Genomic DNA, 17,302 nt, shown 5'->3' with positions numbered 1-17,302 from the left:
TGAAAACGCGGTAAGGGAATGGACCTCTCAATTAATGATTAGATACGCATGATCAAATGCCTCAACTTCTAGAAGCTCGCAGGCAAACTTGATTTGGAAGGGGGGGAGCGAAAGCACTCTCTCGTTTATTTTCCAATTACTGGAACGTGAGTCATAAAAAAAAACCTCTTCCGTCAGGTTACGCCCTCCGCGCCGAAACTCATCATCTCAACGTTTCGAAGTTCACTCCTACTCCCCGAAATTTGACTCGGGAACCAAGAATTCGAGGACTCCAGTAATCACACGCATTCCCGACTACCTCTATAAAGTATTTAAGTTCCCCCAGCCGCCGTGCAATTGTCATCGAAGTTGTGCGAAAGCCTTCCTCGACGGCGTTGGCGATCGTCGAAACAATCGCGCACCTACTATTTAATCCTTTTCGGTATATTTTGCCCCATCAAATCTCCCGCTACAAACCACTTCGACAAATAAACGCACTCACTCTCTCTCTCTCTCGCCCATCGATCTTATCTTCCACCACTCCTGCTTTTAGTTTGCCTCTCTTTTCTTCCTCTTCTCGCGTCTTTCCCGCGAGTACAAGCAGCCATCCACAGCACACTACAATCCATTAGCGCCCGCCCTCCATTTTTTCACGTTTTTTTTAATCAACCCCCCCCCCTTTCCTTCTGTAATTTTTCTTTCCACGTCATTTCATACGCATTCGTATCCATTTTATCTTTTTTTTCTTTCTCTCTCTCTTATTCACTCCCCAACGCAGTTCCACGGTCCCCCTACCACCCGCCTTCCGTGCATTCTCCTCTTCGCTCCCCTACCCGCCGTCGCCCGCCCATCACGGAACCTCCCATCTTCCGTACGCGATTCGCCCACACCCCTGTCCCTCTCTTCCACCGCCCACACGGCCCCTCCTCCCCCGCGCCCTTTCTCTCTCTCTCGGCACTCGCCGATTCTCCAGCCCCCCTCCACTCCGCCTCCTCCGACCCACCGCCGCCTAGCCCTCTTCATTTCCTCATTACACACCTCGTCTTTTTCCCATCTACCTCCCCTCCCGCACGCACCCTCGCCTCCCCTCTCCTACTCCGCCCTCGCCCAGGAGGTGGCCCATCCACCTTAATTTCTCGTCCTCTCCCTCCACCCAGCGTGTTCACCTTCTCATAATCTTGAATTCTCTCCCTCTTACCCTGCGCGACGCCTCTCCCACCTCTTAACCCCTCAACTCCTCCCTCTCCCGCCACCCTTTTCGCACTCCTCTCCCCGAGCCCCCAACGCCAGCAATCGCCACCCCCACCGCCCCGACACTTATTTCTACCCCATTAACCCCCCTCTCTCCTCCCTCTTCCCCTCCCGTCCCGCTCCTTTAATATTTCACTCAAGTCTCCACCGTCTCCTTAGTTCTTCACCGACTCCCTTCCCTCCTCACTCCCTCATCCCCTCGCTGTCACACCAACCCCCTCCCTCCCCTCCCCCTCGTATTTCTTTGCTCTCCCCGTCCCACCATTCCTCAGGACCCGTTTCGGGCTCCCCACCCTTCACGCCTCTCCCCCCTCCGCCTTTCCTCCCACGTGCAAATCCTACCCCACCTTCACTTATCTCCCCACCCCATCCCCTTTCTACAGAGACGCCCTCACCTTAATCTTTCTCTCCTTTAGCCACCCCCCACCACTCACAGAAGAAAGAGGAAGCACCACCCATCTTCACCTGTCCCTTTTCCCCCTCGTTTCTAACGGTTACTCCCCACCCGCGCCAATCACCTCACCTTCCCCCATTACGACTCACCTTACACCCCTGGCCAACCCCTTCTCCCCCTAAGTCGACCCGCGAGCCTCCTCTCACATCATCTTCCCCACTCCACCCCTCTCTCTGTCGCTCCAAAAGACCAACTCTGCCCCCCCCCAAAACCATGCGTTTCTCACGCCCTTTATTGCTCGTTCCGCCTCCTCGCCTTTCTTCACGTTCGTTCCATCGTATCGCCGCCTCCTGTCTTTCCTCCCCCGCCCGTCTTTAACCTCCCGAATCCACCCAATGGCGGTTTGATAGGTAGAGAACTCACAGTTTGTTTGGCGTCGTCCGTACCCACGAGCGCCGTCGTCGGTCGGGTGTGGTGTTTGCGCGGGAGGAAGGTTGAAGGGTCCGCGAGGTTCCTTCATCGCGTGGAGGCGACGAGGGGTTGCAGGTGGATGATTTTCGAGTGCTTTCTGTCGTAGGCGTGTTTCCTAAGCTACCTCACGCCGTACCACCGCCGTACAAAATGAGCGCACGCGTAGTATTTAGTCCGTCCGAGCCGGAAATGCCATAGGTGTTTCATTTCTTTAGGTGTTTGCCACATGTTCGATATCACTAAATTTTGCTAGTGATTTAATAGATACTAATTAAAGAGTTACCACCTTCGTGGTCAACTTAGCCAATGAAAATAAAGTGTTTTTTACAAAAAGGAGGTTATCTCCTGAGAAGATCCAAGAAGGTAGATTTGCTGAAGCGAAATTTATTGGAATTAGCGTATTTTCGTACATGATTGTGTTGGAAAGAGCTGCCAAAATTTTAGCGGTAGAATTTTAAACTAGAAGTTGTAAGAATTCCATTAGCCAAAATAGCTACTTCGTTCAATGTAGATCTCTTTCCACCCCTTCGCCTCTTGGACATCTGTGGACGTGTGAATGAATTATAAAAGGAACGATGCAAAAGGTGTACGCATCTTAGCGATGTTCTGTCATTGTTTCAGTTTATTTGACAATAATATTTGATGACTCACTCCTGAATCCGCGGCATTTTCAGCTGTCATTTTTTTGTGAAGTTGAGGTAAAGCTGAGTCTGAAAGGGAAATTATACCACCTCGCAACAGTGTCGAAGTCTCCCTAGACGCAAGTGACGTTCCTCCCCTTCGGAGGGGCGCGTTTGTGTCCTTCCGTCCCATATCCCCGACCCCTCTCCCCGGCCTACCCTTCCATCTGCGAACTCCACCGCGGCCCGTGGCCCGTCGTAACCGGCCTGCGTCTCCCTCCTTCGCACCAACCTGCACATTCACCCACTTTTTCGGCCCCTTCCTTGCCTCCCACACTCGCCGGAGCAAGGAGGACGAAGATAGGACGAGCACTCGTGAAGAGGAGAGAGGGTGGGCTATTAAAGAGAGGTCCGTAAAAAGAATAAGAGTGGTAACTCCCACCCCCCCATCTCCTGCAACTTATCGCCTCCTGATTTTTATGTTTCCCACCCCGCAGGAGGGTGGGCGACGGGGCGGTTGGTGTGCCTGCTTGCAAAAATGCTCGCCCTCCGCTCTTCTTTCCCGGTGACTCTTCAACGGGGTCACGCAGTTCGGGGGAGGAGGGTGGTGACTTAGGGACCCAAGGGAGACGCATCGGAAATTAATCCGGGGCCAGGTTTGTGTGTGGGCGCGGGTGTGCCTCTCTCTCTCCTCGAGGGTCGCGCCGGGTTCCAGTTTCGACGGGCTTCCGATCGAGACGAGGGGCGGGGAAGGATGGCGGTACCTCGGGGCGGATTCGGGAGCCTTCCCCCTTCCAGCGGGACTACCAAGGAACGGGATCTGGGTCTGCCGCCCTCTCCCGTCTCCTCTCCTGATGGGGCTGGAGATAGGGACGAAGATACGACGTGTCAAGGCTCTCGCCGACTCGATAATAATTCCAATGTCTTTGGGGAGTCAACCGTTCTTAAACCGTGTAACCGTGAATAAAGCACAAAACTCTTGGTGGTCGTTGGGCCTTAGTCTATGTCCCTTGGTCAAAATTCGGAGAAAATGTTTGCCATTCAAATGGATAATAAAAGATTTACACTTTGTGATTTGATGGCATTGTGTCTAATTTGGTCTAGGTTGAAATGTTTGAATAATTTTTGGCTCTGAATGCTTTAGAGCGTTGATTGGATTTTTGTCCTTTTGTTAGAAACTAGGAGATTGAGTCATCTTGCAACTGAGTCATTTAATCTGTTTGCCATGGTGTAAGAACTTAGGAGTAGACAGCGTTATAATCGGTAGAGCATGTGGTGGAAATCTGTGGGACATTGAATTTGAGCAGTTTTATTGCCAATAATTATCCTTGCCATTTTTTAAGAAAAGAGGTCAGCTGAAATAATCCCAATGGTGTTTGTTGGATTTGTTTAATGGGCAGAAACTTTAAACGGAAGATTTAAAACACATAAGAGAAGTGCTATTTTGCTTTCCCGCGAAAATATATATGTGAATTTATCACATTTCCCTTAATAAGTAAGACATTTTGGCCGACCGAGATGTTGAGAGTAGAATCCGGTAGACTTTCCAATTGCTGGGTGATGACGGTATTTAAATTTCTTCCGAGGAGGAGTCATGCACTTTCTCGTTTAGTTACTCGGTGAAAATCGGCCCCGAGAAGATTTTTTCTGTTGACTACGAAACAGTCAAAGAAAATGGTCAAAAACTGAATGCGTCTAATTATAAGTCTGGATAACCAATGACTAAGATCTGCAATATAGAGATACGCATGCAGCGCCTGTATGTAGCCTATGGCTGAATCTCTTCCAAGAGCTCTGTCGTCATGTATTTAGACCGCAGACACAACAGCGCTCTCCTTTTCAGCTTCGCCATGTTTTCGCATTGCCAGTCCCTGTTCGAAAGGGGACTTGGCAACAAACATTTGTCATGAAGTATTCCGATAGGGTGAAGTGCGCCCCACTTCCTAGAACTAGGCGGCCAGCTAACGAAGGCCCGAGCGCAGCCGCCTCCACCGTGTGGCAGCTGGCCTGGTTCTGCGAATGGAGGCGGTTTGCAGCGTCCAGCGTCTCTGCTTTCGGAGCGATAGGTCGGACGGGGCTCATGAAACCCCCCCACTCCGTCCAAACCCCACTCCATGTCGCCGAGCTTCGGAAGCTAATCGCTTCACCTTCCCTGTTTCTCAGGGAGGGCGCGGATGGGAGGGTTGGGGTGGGTAGAGGGTGAAGCCGAGAGGGTCGGTTCTCCCCTGTTGTATTTCGAACTCAATTGAAGCCTTCGTCCGTCGCGTAAGAAAGTGGTCGAATGCCTCTTCCCGCGACGCCGCGATTATCCATCCTAGCTCTGCCTTTCCGTACGAGGCGATCAGATGGGTTGAGAAGGGGGACCGGAGGGGATGATGAGGAGGGAAGGGGTTGAGGGAGAGCAAGTCCCAGCCAGCGTCGTCACGCTAATCGGATCCCCATCCGGGCGTGAGTTCGACCCCTGCCACCCTCCCCCTTCCCCCACCAAGCCACCCTACTCTTTGCCCCCCACCCTTTCTTCCTCTTCCCTCCTCCCTTCAGCGATTGCTGTGGGAGAATATCATGTGCTCTAACGGGGCACTTTCCTCGTGACCATGACGACGCGGGCCGAGTTCCTTCATCAAAGAGATCTTCCACACCACCACCCACCACCCATCCAAAAAAAGGATTCTTACCTCGGGAGTCGGGAGGAGGATCGAGGCGAGAGAAAAAGAGTGGGATGCTCGGAAAATTACGTTCATTATTGAGTGGCCGATTGAAGGATTGCTCGGAATCTCATTAAGTCGCTTTTGAGAGAAATCTTTTCCGATGATCCCTAAGCTTGTACGATTAGATTAGACCAAGATGAAAATGGGAATTTTGAATGGGGAGTTGACGCTCAGGTGCGAGCCAGATTTCGCCTTGGCAATTGTTTGAATTTTTTGCAAACATTTTCTGGGTTTGATGCCATCGTGTTTGAAAATTCCCAGTGCTATTATACTTCCTGGTGGTCGTGCGAGGCCCTTAACACTGGACAACAATTTAATATTAATGAATCAGGGCGTTACATGATCGATTGGAATTTGGAATTTCACAATTGCGTTAGAAAGGAAAGTGCACGCTTAAATCCCGTAAAATGTTACTATTTCTCGATTATGAAATTTAATATTTGCCATTTATGAGCATTATCGTCTAATTGAATGTATTGGAGTAAAATAAATTGTAATATTGAATACTTTGCCAATTCTTGTGTTTTAGTTCCGTCAATTTTTCCAGACTCTCCTCCGCTACTCTCCCTATTCCCTTCGCGAATGCCTGCTGAGTTAAGGAAGGAGATAATCGTACTATTCATATTATCCGTGAGAGGAAAATCTGCCCAGCACGAAATTGCAAAAGGCGCATCCATAGCTATTTTCCCATCCTGTGAGTTTGCGTGGTCCATTGGGAGGATTTAATTCCGCAAAGTAAATTTTCGTGAGACTTTGCCTTCTTCCTTAATGTCTGTGACTAAATCGTAACCTTCAATTTTTAGAGCAAAGAAGATATGGTAATGAATTTCGACTAATCTCGAAGTTATTCATCCAACTGAAGTATTAAGATGTAGTATTACGGACAAGAATACGCTCGTTCCTTTAATATTAAATACGATGAGATGCTATTTTGGTAAGAAAGGATATCAGTTCCATCTCAATTCTATTTGTTTCTCCAATCAAAAGTCAGATGTTTCAACGCGTGTCCGTTATTCGGAATTTGAACCGAGAAGGGCGCAAGTTGTGTGCGAGTCGAAAGTTTGCCCCCCAGGCTTGGGAATGGCGAGGTGTATGAGGGTGGAAAGGGGGCCGGTAGGCCCTGTGGGCGGCGGCGGGGGACGGAGGGCATATTCGCGTATTCGCTCGCGTGTGTCGGTTATTCCCCCCCCCCCCCCCAAGCACCACCCGCCCTCGAAAAAGTCTCCTTTTCACAAACTCCGGCATCCGATTCCGCGTCGCGTGCATTTCTCTGCGTCCCTCCCGCCAGTCCCCTTCCCCTCCCAACAATCTCCTCCCCCTCGGGTCTCTTTTCAAGCCGCCTCCTCCTCCTCTCTCTTCTCTTGCAAATATCTCGAGTGCCAACCCGCGGACGACGGGAAGATTGGTGTGGCGGGGAGGGCGAGTGGAGGTATCGGGGGAAAATCTGGGGGACTCGGCGGAGAGTGTGGATGCGGATTATAAGTGTGTGTGTTGTATCTACCACCCCTATCTCCTCGTCGCCTCTCGGTTTTTTTTATTTTTATTTTTGGGTGCACACCGCTCGCGATGGTACTTTTTTTTATTATTTCGTCCCAATTTTTTTTGGACGTTTTTATCATCTTCCAACACCAAACAAAAAAAAAGGAAGAATACGCCAGGGGAGAGAGAGAGAGGTGCGGGAGGATCGTCTTCGCACGGAATCATTTCGCTATCGTGCGCCCCCAGAGTCCCTTTTCAACATTCACGTTCAAGGCTTTCATCTCGCTGATGCTCCGCCCACCTCAACCTCGATATTCACGCCGTCCCCCCCGCCCACCCCGCTTCCTCCTCACCACCCCATTTACACGTCGCCCCTCGCCTCCCTTCCCACCCCTCTTAACCCTTTTTAACCTCCTCCTCCTACTCCTCTTCCCCTCACTCCTCCGCTCTGCCGCCCCCTCCCTCCCGCCAAATCCCTCCTCCCCCGGGCCTCTTCCCATGTGTGCATCTCGCCCACAGACGTATACGTACACCACCACGCGCTCTTTGCGTCTCGCGCACGCCATGGGATTTCATTTCGCTCCTCTCGTCATCCCTCGCGACCTCCCCCCCCCCGAACCCGCTCCTCCTCCCCGTGCCATCCCACTCCCCCCCTCTTCCCTCGGGCACTCCTTTCATGATACACCCTCGCTTTTCCACATCCCCCACCCCAAAAAATTCACGTTTCCCAGGCTCCAAACGCTATCCCCCAACCCCCTCAACCCGGGGAGCGAGCACTTCGACCCCCCACCAACATTCAAACCTCCCCCTCCGCGCTCTGCGGGCGGACACGGCATTACTTCCGCCCCCGCTGCCGCGTGCATAATGCACCGTCACACTTTCCGGTTCTTTTCCCCCCTTTCCTCCCTATTCCTCTCTACCCCCCCCCCCCCGCAGTTCCTCCTCCTCCCCGCTCTCTCTTATTCCTGCCAGTACTGCTCTGCCTTCGGGAATTTCTTCGCCCTGCTGCGCTCTCTTTTCTCTCTGCTCATCTTCCTCTCTGCTCCCTCTCCGCGATCCCTTTCGAGTTCCCTCACCGTTCTCGGTCGCCCCGGCAATTCGGACCATTCCCCCGCTTGGTGCGTCTTACTCCTCCCGACCCGCTCTCCCAGATCGCTCGATGATTTCGTAATCTTTCTCTCAAACTTCGTCGCCTTTCCCTGACGTCTCCTTAACTTGTGACATGACGTTGAGTTGGTGTAGGTTGCTGGAGGGGAATGCAAAAAATAATTTTTCTGTTACCAATGTGAAATTTCGCACCAGGTATTGCAAACTTTCAGCAGTTGTGTGAAAAAGAAGTTGAGTAGGCGATGGTTGCCAAGATTACGGTGGTTTTGCCAATTCCCTCGGCTTCACACATGTTAATTTCTGTGACGTCGTCCATGTCTTTGCGAGGACTGACGGATTAATAGAATCTATGTAAATTGCTTATAACCTACCTAACTGCCTCTAACAAATTAAGGTCAGAATAAGGTCAAATTATGCGCCGTTGAAATTAAGGTCAGAATATATTAGCTGGTGAGCTGCACTCTTAAGTGCAATATGATGGCTGTGTAATTTTTCAATTTTCCGAGATATGTAATCTTGAGACGATCAGGACATGGAATTCAATCTAAATGCTCATGCAATGAAGGCTTAGTTTGTCTTTCGAATTTAATTTCTCGTTTTTTTCTTTCATTGGATTTATGATCCGTGTAAATTTAATTTTTCGCCCAAGAGACCCTAATTGCGTCCTCTGTTATATTCGTTTAATGTGTGTGTATATGCATATTCATGCGTACAATATTGTTTCAATTGCACAGGCCTTGGAATGTTTCGGTGATGGCATTTCGTTATTTATTGACAGTGTTTTATCTTGGCTTCTTACTTCTGAATAAACGAAACCATGCGCAAGATGTTCATGGATTCTGTCTCTCGATATCAGGGATCATTAGTTATTGAGGCATTAGTACATCAGCATAGATATGAAACTCGCTAAAATATTTAACTCCGGCAGAGATTTACTTCCACTCGTGACTTCGTAACTCTGACTGGGTTCTCTCTCTCTCCGTTTCTAATTTGCCCGCTGGCCCTAGATCTGTCCCTTATTCGTCTCACAGTCTTATATGCGTGTACTGTTTTCCCTATCGTCTGCTTTACACTTAGTTCCACGTATTTTATATCTCTACTAGTTTTAATGTTTCACTACCGCCGCCATTTCTCGAACGTCCAAGCTTTTCTTTATTTGGTTTGTCTTTCCGTCTTTGTGTATTTCTCCCCGCCCTTCGCACATTCCCTCCAGGGTATTTTTTGATATCGTCTCTTCTTATTTCGCCAACCATTGGTTGAAAAGTTTTATTTCGAGCGCGTGGGGAGAGAGAGGGAGTAACCGTGGGAAGCTATGGGGGGAGGGACGCATTACGCGAAATTCCTTCGCATTCAAGACGATTGATGTCTGTATTTTGAGATTCATAGAGAGGGGAGCAGGAGATAGAATAAAGGCAGCACATTTTCCGAGAGAGAGAGGGAGATATTATTTTACAACCGAGGGAGCGTCCGTTTCCTCCTCCGAAGGATATGAAACAATCTCATCCATGCCACCCGTTTTTCCCTTCCCTCATTGTTCGCCCTCATCCCTCCCCTTTGCCGCCCCCCCCGGCCTCATCTTTGTTTTTCGTGTCTGCATCGACGAAAGTGAGTCACTCCACCACCCACTCACTTCCCCCCACCCGCCCGTCTTCGTGAGCTCTCCCCGAAAGTAAGGGATCTCCATCCGCGAACCCGCATTCGTTCATCTCTTTCTCTGTTTCTCTCTCTCGGAGGAGATGCAAGAATCATCACGCTGATAATAATTTCCCACCCCGAAGCTGAGTTCATCCCCTTTGTGTGCTCGTCGTGTATTCTGGGGGATATCTCCATCGGGGCAGGTCAGGGAGCCTGGTGAGCCCGGTTTCTCTTCTTTCGTCCCACTTCGAAGGCCGGAGAAAATTTTCCAAGTTGCACGAGCAATGCAAGTCTTCCGATTTTACTTCCATAATGGAGTGTACAGAAGAGGCCATGGCTTTCAAGATACATGCACCTCACCGTGCCGACCCTTCACCATCATAAACGTCCAGCGCATTCTTGATTCATTACGTCAATAGATTTCTTAATACTAGGAATATCGCGAATAATTTTCGTTGTTGATTTTTCTTTTCCTTGAGATGTAATCTGCGAGTCTGATATCCACTTTTTCATGCGGACCCAATGTAAAAATGACCGCAAGAACTATCGATGATGTTTGCGCGCTCAAGATATCAGGGAATTCAAAATTTTGTGAAATTAAGAAATTACCAAATTTTATTTTTCTCGTTTTCCTTAAGTATATCTTAACCTCTACTCAAAGTAAGACTTACGCTTCACCTTAGTTTTTATGTTGATATTGGAATGTGCATCTTCGGTAAGATAAAAGCAGTTTCCATTTCCTAATCCAAGAGCTATTTTCATGTCCGTCTCGGAACTCCGTATTATTTGAAATGAGCATTCAACAGTCGTAATACAAATGAAATTTCTCAACATCCGTACTACTCCAGCTGATACGCGACTGGATTTTTTTAACGTTTCGCCATAATGTCCTTCGCTTTCCAAGGCGTCGCGTTTTACCTTCATTCTCAGAAAAAGTCGATGTAATTACCAAGTGCAGTGAAATCACGGCTGTTGAATTCTACCCAGTCGCAGTTCTCGGCGCAAGCCGTGGAATATGAGGGGCAAATGACGTAAGGGTTTTTTTTCGAGAATTGTCCATAGGCTCGACGGGAGAAATGAAAATCGCAGCCAGAGTGTGAATCAAGTTACCTTCGCGAGGCGAGTCGGGCGGCAGTTTCACCACCTTCGTTTCCCACCCCTCTTCCCGGCTCCTCCCCTCTCCCCCACCCGGGGGAAGGATGGGGGGGGGGAGAGGTTAGTTGTGTGCCCACACCGTCGAGGGCTGCGTCCGAGGGGTGAGCCGCGTCCACGTGAGGTCCCGTGACCGCCGTTACTCATATGGCCCGCGCCCCCAATTGTTTCTTATTATTTGATTATCGTCCGGTCGCGAAAATTGGACCCCCCCCAGGCGTTTTTTTTATCGCTTCAACTCAATCGAACTATTGTATGTATCGATCAAGAAGTGTGTTGGAGTCAAGAAGGATTTCTCTTTTACAGAGGAATCTGCGTGGCGATGGTAGAGTAATTACTGGGTAATGGGAGGGTAATTACATACACCCTGTACATCTCGAGTTGATGATCCCATCAAATTTGCTCTTTCCCGGTTTCCGAGAAGAAAATTTTCGTTTCGATTTTATGTTTCCTATTTCGCAAATGGTTCGATTGCTTCGAAATTAGGTTTCTAAAAAACGCCCCATCCAGCGGATTTAAGCGATTCTTGATGTTGCACTATAATGGGTGTAGAAAGTATGATTAAAAACTCAAGCCGAGAATACTGCTATTATAGGGTATAACGAAGACATATTTTCGTATTCTCAGGTTTATCAAAGCGTGCTCGAAGTAAAAGGCTGAACCAAAAATAATAAAAAGATTGCCTGAAGTGCAAAATGTCGTGATGTCAGGAGGGTGGAGCGTTCAGGAACCGATTTTAGAGGTCCTGGGTTCGAGTCCGATTTTCTTTGATTTCTTTGAATTCTATAGGAAATCAGGCTGTGTGCTCATCTTGTGTATAGGTGTTCCTTGGAGACCGGAAGCAACGAATGCAAATGACAGTACCCTCCATACACCCTGGAATGTGCGAAATTGACTCACCGCTGAGTTTGGCCCGAGGTGCGCTGCACCCCCACCTATCTAAAGGGTTGATTACTCTCTCGCGTGCATCGAGGGCCGAAATTTCCACCCGTTCCATTTTACAAGCCATTTTGAGAAATCGTCCGCGGAGTGGAGAATGTCCGCCCCTTCGCGGGTATTTCCTCAAAAACGCAGCTATCGCGTTATTCGAAGGATTACTGTACACCGATGACGACACCACCCAATCATCCGCCCCCACCTACGGCGGCCCTCGACAGCCTCCACTCCCGTACATCCCCTCGCCCCGCTCTTTCGTCCTTCCTTCTCCCACCTCACGCCCGAAACCTCACTCACGGCTCCTCTCCTCACCCACATAGCTCCCTCCCCTCACACACACTCAAACACACACACTTCGTGGACGTCCCCTCTTCCTCCTATCCTCCTCCTCTCTCCCTTGCCGCAGCCACCCCTCCCCCCCCCCTTACCCTCCCGACTCCTCCAAAAAAAATAGTGGTAAAAATCTTCCCCCACCACCTCCCAAGTTCCCCCCTCCACCTCCCGCTCCATCTCGCCTCACCCCCTCCACACCCGTTCCCCGCCATTAGAACCGGTTCCCTTGCGGCTTGGTAAGAAGTGTGTAATCGGGGAAGGGTGGGAGCGGATGATATGAGAAAGAAAGAAAGAGAGAGAGAGGATTGGGAAGTTAAAGAGGGAGGCCAGAGTTCGTTAGTGGCACGGAAGGGATTTCATTCTATTCCTTTTGGGCGGGCGGGCAGTTGTTGGTGTGGCGGGATGGGTCGGGATGGTCCGCGAGAGAGGACTCTCGCCGCGGGACATGGTTGGTGGGCAAGGGGGGTGGGAGAAGTAGGACGGGAGAGAGTGCATCGATGCGCCATAACTCGCATCGTCCCTGCGTGCGCCGTGATTTTTCCCTCAGTGCGTGCACGGTTCTCTTTCCCTCCCCCTCCCCTGAACGAGAATCCTTCCTCCCGTCAGTATTCCCTTCCCTGCATTTCTCTCGCCGTCGGTCAAAAAAACGGCGCGTTTGGAGACTTATTGCGGGCTGAGGATTCACGCCGCTGCACGGTGTATTGCAACCTGGTCAGAGAGCGTTCCATACGCGTCATCCGACCTGATGGTCACGAATTGTGTCTTGAGGGTACGAAAAAAGTTTCTTACTACCGGAGCAGTTGTATTGAATATTTAAGGACGGGATGATTTGAAATGGGAAAACTTTTCTCTAATGAAAATTTGCTCTGACATTGCCATTTGTGTATTTGTCTCTTTGGACCAGTGCCTTTGAGAGAATCTTTGGGTTTTTCAGTATTTCTTTACATTTGTATTAGCGTGAAATATATACCTCTATCTATTATGTAGATGTATCTTAACTGAGCTAGAAAATAACCAATACCACTACCCCTGTGGCGGCATTGAATCTTGAAATCGCCAGACGTTAATTTAAATCCTAGCGAAATGACGTATGAGTATATTATCTCTAAATATTTGGGCTCCCTGTCATGGTCCTAGATTTTGCATTTGTTCTCTTATGGTACGTGCATTTCGGTTTGCCCAAAAATGGCGCAAAATAAATTTTAGACGCAAAACCACTGGAATTCCTGTTTTCGAGCTTCAGTAAAATGTTTATATGCTGGGTGTGCGTAAACCCACGACGAGGAAGGTACAAGCAACTTGAAAGGAGGAGATAATTATCTTTTTCCTCTCTAACCTCCCCATCAATCCAGTACACATTCTTAAACCACTGCTGTGCTGAGGTCCTTGGCCATCTATCGGCCGGAGTCCGAGTCTAGAAATGCGCGGGAAAATGTTAATGACGATGAAGAATTTATCTTCTGGGACAGCATGTCGACCGATTAGGTCATTCTGGACCATTTCCCTCGATTTTATTTACTCTCAACCCTGCCCAGACCCCACAATCCTTTCTACGGGAGTTGAATTAATAATTTTCCTTTTTGTTGAATCATTGGCTTTGAAGTTTCGTATTCAGTTAAGCTTGGGAGTATTTATGGATGCTGCGGAAACAGTTAAAAGGTAGAAAATAAATCTAGAATATGCTCAATACTTTTTTAACGATCCTACGTGCATTGTTTCTAGGGCGCGTGCTGCTATCTTTCAGTGTTTTCTAGAGCCTTAGAGCTGAGTTGCTTTCATTCTAAAATATTCGTATTCCGCCATCTTGTTCCCATTTATGGTACTTAATAATTCTTCAAAATGCCCCAATTCCTTGCCAAATGATTGACTGGGTCGTCATGAATTATATTATTTCCTTTGAAACTATAGATAGCTGTGGAAAATCATGTCTAAATTGTGGATGAATGTGAGCCATGCGTGGGACTTGAGTGTAATTCGTAGTTACCATAATTTTCAGCTAGTTCAGGCACATTACAGTGGCAGATGTAAATCGTAAATTACTTCAACAGTAGGTATTGGTGCTTTCATGTAACATAAAACGTGTTATCTTAAAAACGACACGTCGCGCTACACTGTGTAACACTAAAACACAGCGATAACCATTTCATTATTTAAAACACTCAACTGAATTGGAAGCTTAATTTTACTCGTTTTTGTTTATTCCATACTGATTCCTTTCGGTCCCGCTGGCAATGTCTGTCCCGAATATTCCGGGTTTCCAAAATAAAGACACTGCACGATTCTTTTCTACGAGTTCAAATTTCAGTCGGCACGAGAACTATTTTTAGTGTATGTGACGGTGAAGCATCTTAACGAAATGAGTTTATTTTTCAGGGCTAACCTACGAGTGAAAATCCTCGCTTTTAATGCCTTTGAAATTATGCTCGTCATCTTAACTTTTTCAGCGTTGAAAACTATCCTCCCGCGAAAGAATGAATACTGTTGGCGTTTAAACTTTGGACGCCTCGCATAACATTTGCCCGATGGCCTTCAAAGTGATACTTGAGCACGCTATAAGCCCTCGTTAATTATGAATCTGACCCTAAGAGAAGAATCCCTTCCCCATTCGCTCTCTCTCTCTCTTTTTCCCTTTCTGCATCCGCGGAGGAATTCTCTCGGCACTCTTATATCCCATCCCCCCCCCTTGGCCTTACTATCCTACTCCCTCCACATACCGAACAACTCGCGAAACGAGAGGGACGACGTTTTTATTAATAATTTCTGCTGAACCCTTCGTCTCCCCCCCCCCTCCCTCCCCCTTTCCGCCATCAACCCCTTCTCCTTCTCACCCACCGCCTTTCTCGCGCGAATTGTTTGCGCGAGACGGCGTGCGTGAAATGTTAAAAGCGCCGGCGGACGGCGAACAATATGCACACACACATACTCTTGCATGCGCACATAATGTGTGCACGTTCGTTACACGTTTCGGAGGAAGGTTTGGTAGGATTTATTTTTTGAAAAAACTTTCCTTCCTTCAGGCCCCTCTCTTCCCCTCACTCTTTCTTTATCTCCCTCCCGCTCGGTAGTTCTGTGGGGAGTGCATTTAGAGGGAGAGGAGGAATAAATGCAGGACGTAAAAGCCATGGGACGGGGAAACTGGGTGTGTGTGAGTGCTGCAAGAGGGGCGAGGGCTCTGTCTCGTGTGCGCGCGCGGGTCCGTGTTCGTGCGTGATGTGAAACCGCTCTGGGTTCTTTCGGCCAAGTGTTCGCAGGCTTTAAGGGATGGATTGGCTTAAAGGGGTTGAAGGGAGTCGGGAGTCAGCAGTCGGGTGGTCGGTTGGGGTATGAGGAGTGTTTGGTATGGGGAGGGAGAGCGAGCAGCAGGCCGCAGGGTCAGCGCAAGGAGGCCGGCCAGCCTGGAAGGCACTCTGGGAGAACGCCATTCATCTCCCGGCCGCTCCCCACATCTGCCGCTCTGCCCGCAGATCCTCCCCTCCCAGCCCGCCCCACCCCTTCTCCTACTCCCTAGTCGCCCCGCCTTCCTCCTCCCCGTTCGTCTCCTCCACCTCCTCACTCCCCCCATTATTTCCATTCACATTCCCTCCCCCTCTCGTTCCACCACTGAGGAGAATCCCCGCGTCGGTCTTCACTGGGCCGGCCCGTCCGGGTCCTCTCCGTGGGTTCTCTTCCCATAAATTCTTTCGTCTCCGAACTCCTATCTACCCTTTTATTCCCGCGTGCGCATCGCTCCGCCTTTTGTGATCGCAGCGCGCGGCTGGAGCGGCCCCAATTTCGCCGCGAATGATCACTGTTATCCAAGCCCTTATCTCCGCCCTTCGTCCACCCCTCCCTACCATCTCGGCGGCCTCATCGCCCGTTCGTTTCTCCGGTCGCTTCCTCGAACCCCCCCCTCCCCCTCCGCTTGACTCCCGCCTTCCTTTTCGGTGGATCCATCTAATCTGTGGCCAAGAACCGTGACATCCCCCACACTTTTAAGTGTCCACCCGCGTCACCTGAAAGTCTTTCTTTATTGTAGTTAAGGCAGTTCATAATAGGACCGTGGGATAGCTAACTCTTGTGGTTTTTTTTTGCGTCGGTTCTGCGTCGTGGGTGGAATTTGGCCAATTTCCTCCCCTTCAAACGGAATATTATTCAAAATATTGCATCTTTGTAGGTCGATCAACGTATTTCCTTCATTTACAAGTCTGTTCTACGTATTCCTTCCACTTCCTCACTTTACCCGCAGTCTCCCTTTGACAGACGGGAGAGAGCTCGTTAAGCAGGGAAGTGGAAAATAGATCATTATACTTACTGGACAGTAATAAATTGTTGTGGAAAAAATGGAGGACTGAATAAATAGATAATGCGTGTAAAACATGAGAATTAAGGTTGTGAGCAAGTGCTCGAATGGCCACGCAAGCAAGTAAAAAATGATCATGGACCTTCCAAAACTTGCTTCAATCGGCGGGTTACCGGCGTTTATGGCATCATTCCGGCAATTTGCGGAACTCAATTTTTCCTCATTTTTATGAAGATAGGCAAATGTGTCGTTGAAATTTTCCATTGGATGCTTTCGTCGGAAATGACAACGTTTACTTGCCCAGTATTTCACGTGTGTATGTGTGTGTGTGGAAGAGTTCTAATTACACGCGTTACAGCTTTGCATTTCTGCCGCATATACTCTTCGAAATGACATTACTCCGGTTAACAAATGGGATTGCGCAGATCGAATTCTCCCATTGTTGAGGAGTGGGCAAAAGGGGGTGTAGGAAGAAGAGGGAGGAGAGAGCCCTTGCAACCCACCACTCAACTTTGTTCCAGGATCCCTCCACTTGGCCGGCCGCAGCCTTCTGCCAGTTGGGTAATTCATGTAACGCTCATTTTCCTTTCGACTTCGTCGTACCCGCCCTTCCTCCTCATCATCCACCTCCTCCCCAACTCCCTCCCCATCCTCCCTCGCATCCTCTTTTTGTCTCGCTTAACTTCCTTCCGCCCCACAAATCATTTCTTTTCCTCCATCCACTCTCCCATGTTCCTCTCGCTCTCCTCTCTCCATCCTCCGTGTGTGGACCCTGCTCGATGCTCCCATCTACCGCCGCTGCCGCAAGTGGGTGGCCAACATCCCGAGGAACCCAGTCTCCCTTCCCTCTCTTTTCTTTCCCTTCCTCCCTCCGCCCCCGGCTTTCCGTGCGCGAAATTCGTCGGAATCTCCTTAGGGGAGCGTTTGGATGGCGTCTCGAGAGTGAAGAAGGCATGGC

Source organism: Hetaerina americana, unplaced genomic scaffold (assembly GCF_022747635.1).
Source record: "Hetaerina americana unplaced genomic scaffold, ioHetAmer1.1.p SCAF_3, whole genome shotgun sequence".
In the NCBI taxonomy this organism is placed as follows: Eukaryota; Metazoa; Arthropoda; class Insecta; order Odonata; family Calopterygidae; genus Hetaerina; species Hetaerina americana.
This window is presented reverse-complemented; position numbering follows the sequence as displayed.